A 6167-nucleotide genomic window follows, 5' to 3' on the forward strand; every position below is an offset into this window, starting at 1 on the left:
GAGTCTATTTCTCTCAAGTGTAGAGGAAGATGGAAGTAACCAGTGCTTGCATGAGTTTGATCTTTGATTTCACTGCTATGTTCTTGTCCCTACCTATGGGCATGAGTCTGGAAAGTGTGGGTGTGGTTTGAGCTATCCTGGCCATGATTCCTGTTTCTCACACTCTTCTGATATGAAAGCTCCAAGATCAATACATTTGGGGACAGGTTCAAGCCCTTGGTGGTCAATGGTAGGTTTGTGGTAATACCTTAGGGATTGTAGGTCATTAATTTTTTCTGTGCTGATTTCCATCCCAAACTGGGTCGATGCCTTATTGATTGAAAATATATCTGAGTTTCTGTTCTTCTTCTGCCAATCTGGAAACATCGTCAGCAAAACAGAGATTCGTGACGTTTTCTCCCCCAATGCTGACTGTATCTTTATGTTGGGCCAAGGCTTTGGTCATAATCCTTTCTAGGAATATGTTGAATAAAGTTTGTGAGAGAATGCCACCTTATATCACACCGGCTGTGGTTTGAATCCACACTCCAAGGTAACATTCATCAGCACCGCACTGTTGTGTCTGGAATTACAGCTGTTCAATGGTCCATACTAGTTTCTGGTCCATGTTGTACTTGGTGGTGCACAAGACAGCTTGCCTTCTTGAAATCCACAAAGACCTGATAGAGGTTTCTCTGGTGTTGTTGGAACTTTTTGCAAAAAATTGGCGGATAAAAAATTTGTTCTGTGGTGCACCTTTCCTCCCTGAAACCTTCATTTTCTTTGCCTAGGATGTTTTCAGAGAAGTGATTCCGGAAAGAAGTGGAAATTATTTTGGAACACGACTTCTTTACTTCAAATGATATTTTGTCATTATCATGTGGACGCCATTAGAAAACCAAATGTGGCATAAAAATGCTTTTATCTTCCTTTAGCATGTCAGGAAGTCCAATCTTGTTGTTAATAGAGAGAATCTTTCTCTGCCTTCTGTTCTTAGCCGCATATGTTTTTGTCAATCCACAACATTTAGTTGACAAAATGGCTTCAGGAGAAACTCAAAATTGAAAAAGATTTGTGCGTACGTAATGTTGGGTCGTCATACTGTATTACATAAATTCACTACTTGGACTGACACTTTTTGACTCATAGGCAGACAGAGGCAGAAAAGGGGCACGGTGACTGTTTAGTCAACCATAATACATAACACAAATCACATGAAAATCCACAAAGTAGCCAAAACACGAATAGTAAACTATGAGACAGTGAGAGATTACTGCACCTGAATTAAGTGAGTCGTTTAAAGTCTTAGTTACATTTTTCTCATTTTCAGAGATCAGATAAAGTAGCCTTAAGACGACTTGGTAGCATGGCAGTTGATAAAACACTGTACTGAATTGGCCTCTTTGTTATAATGATCCATTGTTTTGACAATTACCTTGTCCCTGAGGAGACGATGGAGTGGCATACCAAGCATGTCAATTAAGCAAGGATAGCAGCCATGGAAACCAAAGTCTGCTACACTGAAACCCTAGAGATATCGCTTTCGTACCGCTGGGGCCTATTTGAATGATAATACAGTATAAAAGTATATTACATTGAAAAAAGGAATATTATATGATATATTTTCTATATTATTGTAAAAGTATCCTAAGTGTGGGGTATAAACTGCACAGCATTTACAGTGATACCTCTAAATACAAGATTCATTAGTTCCCGGATCGTGCTGATATACAGAATTTTTCACATTTCGGGCAAATTTTACGGATACAAAATAACTGAAAACCATTGAATCAGTTCCCAGCCTCTAAAAGCCTCCAAGTTAACCCTAATTAGCTGTAAAACACATCTTCCTCATCACTTAAAACACATTAAAAATGTGAAAATAAAATAAGATGAATAAGATGATAAAATCTACATTAAAGCCCGCCCTGCGCTGAAGGGGAGGGGAAGATATTGTGAGCCCATTGGCTTGGGTTGAGTTCAATTCTGAAAGTTTAATCGCACTCATAAATGTGAAAACCGACCAGCTTAAAGGAAGGTCCGTTTTTTAGCTTCTCCAACTAGCTCCACTTTTTTCAGCTCTGTTAACATATTTGCACAAGGGTTTTATAATCATCCATTAGCTTTCCATCGCAATTAGCAAACACAATGTTCTGTTTGAATAACAGATATCTGGTTGCTGGAAATGGGCCCGCATACACCTAATGTAGATCTTGAAAAGGGTTAGGTAATTTGCAACTAAATTAGTTATGTACCAAAATAGCCATTTCCTCGTTTATCTAAAAAACATGGCTTTCCATAAAAAATAAGGACATTTCAACGCGACCCCAAACTTTTGAACTTTTGAATCACTCTAAGAAATGTGCTTACAGTTAGTCATGTGAATTTTATGTTTCAACAATGCATACAATAAAGTAAAATATGTTTCATTGATACTAAACAATTCCTCTAAATCACATTCTGGTTTTGTTTTTCAACCCACAGTGCTGCTAAATACTTTGATATGGGGCGCAGAATGTCTCATCTCATCTCATTAGCTGCACTGCTTATCCTCAGTAGGGTCGCGGGGGTGCTGGAGCCCATCCTAGCAATCATCGGGAGGTGGGCAGGGGACACCCTGAACTGGTTGCCAGCCAATCGCAGGGTACACAGGGACAGACAACTCACTCGCTCATTCACACCTAGGGACAATTTGGACCGGCCAATCCACTTTAAATGCATGTCTTTGGAATGTGGAAGGAAACCGGAGTGCCCGGAGGAAACCCACGCAAGCACGGGAAGAACATACAAACTCCGCACAGGAAGTCCGGTAGCTGGATTTGAACCCACTCAGGAGGTTCCCAAGAGCTAACCACTGTGCCGCCGTGCTGCCTGGCGCAGAATGTATATTCCTGAAATATCCCACACGCAACAAGTTGCCTATTCAATTGAGACAAACAACTGCTGATTATATGGTATATCATAGGGGCCGGCATGCGGGGCTTCTGTGCGCCCACCATGACAAAGTAAAGTCCAAGCAGACTTACAGCTCGTCTCGGTCCATTGGACTTTTCAAGCACTGACTGTAAGTACCTCAAATCAACCATGGAATGACCCACAAACAGACTCCATTGACTGCTGAGACAAGGGGATGCCAACAACTTACTTGAGTTTCTTTATATTCTCAATTGTTGTTGTTGTTATCCAAATCTCAATTTATTTTTCCTTTTTTAATTTACTTATGGGACTCATTTTGTATACAAACAACAGGATTGAGGGAGTTTATACTTTAGTATTAGGTATAGCTGTTTTAAACGAATATTGAAAAAGGACAGACTTTCTTTCTTCGGTTGTTTGGATCAACATGCGGGTCACAAGACAGGTATTAATAAGTGTTGGAGGAGCAGTTCCGTTGAGGTTTTTATTGCAATCAAAAACAAATAAAAACATAAAAATCCCTGAATATTCTGGGTTTATGTGTACAGAACAATGGTTTCACTCGGGCGCTGACAAAATGTCTGACTATCATTTTTATATTAAATAGACGGGATTGGACCAAAACTAAACTTAAGTCAGTTGCAAATCGCCTTTCCGTTGTCCAGACTCTATTACTAAAAAAATTCAAGGACTTCTAACTAAACATACCATGTTAAACGGTGCAGAGACTGAATGAGAACTGAATGAGTTGAAATTATACTGTATATGAAGGAGTCCTGTGATTATACAGTAATCCCTTATTTTGCTGGGTTACATTCTAAAAAAGTCCCACAAAAGTCAAAACCTGCAAAATAGAAAGATTTTTTTATCTATTAGAAATCCATAACATATAATCTATACGACTGTAACGAAAACAACTACATCATAGATCTACAAATAAGAACACACACCACAGAATTCCAGTTGAATGAATTGTCTTTATTGTCATTAATATTGATAAACAATGGTACAACGAAATTGGAAGACTTCTCTTTTCAGTGTATGGAAGCAATGTAGAGAGCGGCCGGTAAGCTGCAAACTGGGATCGCGAGTACTTGGAATGAGCCAGGTCTCTGTGATGATTTTATTACAAGAAACACCACCGTAGAAGTTTCCCAAAAGTTGTAGCTCCAGGTCATTTGTTTCATAGGTAATGGATCTGGTGTTGGTGAAATACAGACTCGAAAGGGGTAGCTTATTACGTTGCTAAACCGGGGGGTGGACCTGCAGCACTGCTATTGTGCCACTTCAGTCTCTTCTTGGACCCGATAATCCACGGAGCACTCGCTATCGATCGGCATTTCTTTGCATTCTTCTGACTTTCCCCAAAGTCTTATCTAATCAATTATTTTTTTTAATGTATCAAGCAGTTAAAATAGTAGCTGTAACCGTGCCTTGGAGTTTGTTTTGGGTAGGTGGACTCATTGACATGTGCGCAAGCAAAAAGAAAACATTCCCTATTACGTGGCGTATAAGATATGCTTTGTTGTAGTTAATATTAAGAGCTTCTCAAGAACCCAATATGTTGTTTTAAACACATAAAGTGTTCACTTTCTAAATTTCCAACACCCTCTGGGACTTATTGCCATCTCTCTCTGTCTCTCTAGTGTCAGCAATTTAAATTAAATTATGACGCAATTCATCAATGAGTGAATTATGTAAATGTCAAAGACACATCTCAATAAGTGCATAGAGTGAATAAAAGAATGCTGTGGAAGAAGACAAAGGCTCGCAGGCATTATATTGCATTCATAATTTCATTTCATGTTATTTCATCCGTTCATACTTGTTTTTTTATGTTGTCTTTTTAGTGGCACTTTTCTGTTATTTTTGCGACATTTTTGGTCATTTAGTTTTCTAGTCCGGCACCTTGGGCAGAGGGGCGTGGGTTGTGTTTCCTGAGTGTGCTGCATGTGTGTGTAATGAATGTGATGGCAGAGAAAGAGAGGCACAACTGGACATGGCAAATGCAAGCAAAGCGAATGCAAATTAGGTAAATAATAAAATTAGATAAAACTAACGCACACCAGACTTCAATATCGTCCATTTTAGTGTGCAACTTAAAAACTATTAATATAGTAATCTTTATTTTTACAAAATATACCTGTTATTTGATTAGGTTTATGATATATAATATAATTATATACAATGGTTTAATATCAGGTAATTGTAATTGTGTAATTGTAATCCTGTGCAGTCCTTTGAGACATTTTTGTGATTAAGGGCTATATAAATAAATGTGACTTGACTTGACTTGACAATATACAATCCTAATTACGTAACTGCGTTACATGTGTTTTGTTACTCCCCAAGCCTGGACAAAGAATGAATGAATGAATAAATAACCATTGAAAAATGTTTTGGTTTTCTCTCTTTTTTTCTGCTTATCATTGCTTTGTGTTAATCAGATAGTCTACAAGTAATTGAACTTCATTCGAAGGTGGGGTGCGTCGTTTGTGGTGTCCTTAAAAAGTTGAAAGTACAATGTTCTTTTTTATCAAGTATGTGTTTACAATTCCCAAGTGATTTCATCCATCCATCCATCCATCCATCCATCCATCCATCCATCCATCCATCCATCCATCCATCAGTTTTAGACTGGCCAATTACCCCACACGCATGTTTTTGGAATGTGGGAGGAAACTGGAGTACCCGGAGGACATCCACACATACACGGGGAGAGCATGCAAATTCCACACAGGAAGGCTGGTAGTTGGATTTAAACCCATGATCTCAGAACTGTGCAGCGGACACGCTAACCACTCATCCGCCGTTTCGCCCCCAACTGAGTTCAAACAGCCTTTATATGTATGTATTTTTTTCACAGCGCCTACAGAAGGCAGGGGATGAGGGATTTCACGTGCGTGCTTGCTGTTTTCTCTTTTCTTTCTAGGGTGAAAATGGTGAAAGTAAGAAAAGGACTGTTCCAAAAAGAAAGGAATGATTTATTCAAGTGCATCTAAGAAAGACACTGTACTTGCAAGCGCAGCAAAAGGAGCTTGACAGAGGCTGCAATGATGATTTCAGTCAGAAGATGGCATCAGCAAGTAGAATAAAGTTACGGACACCACCTTTAAATATGCCCTTATAGGTTTCAATAAATCCTGTCTACAAATGTTTTGCTTGTTGAACAAAAATAGTCATTATACATTGCAACGTTTTCAGAAGTTTAAAGAGACATATTAACTATTTAGTTGCACAGTTTTATGCCAGAAGCTTGGACAATTTAAACT

Source organism: Urocampus carinirostris, chromosome 4 (assembly GCF_059441175.1).
Source record: "Urocampus carinirostris isolate Australia breed hairy pipefish chromosome 4, RoL_Ucar_1.0, whole genome shotgun sequence".
Lineage (NCBI taxonomy): Eukaryota > Metazoa > Chordata > Actinopteri > Syngnathiformes > Syngnathidae > Urocampus > Urocampus carinirostris.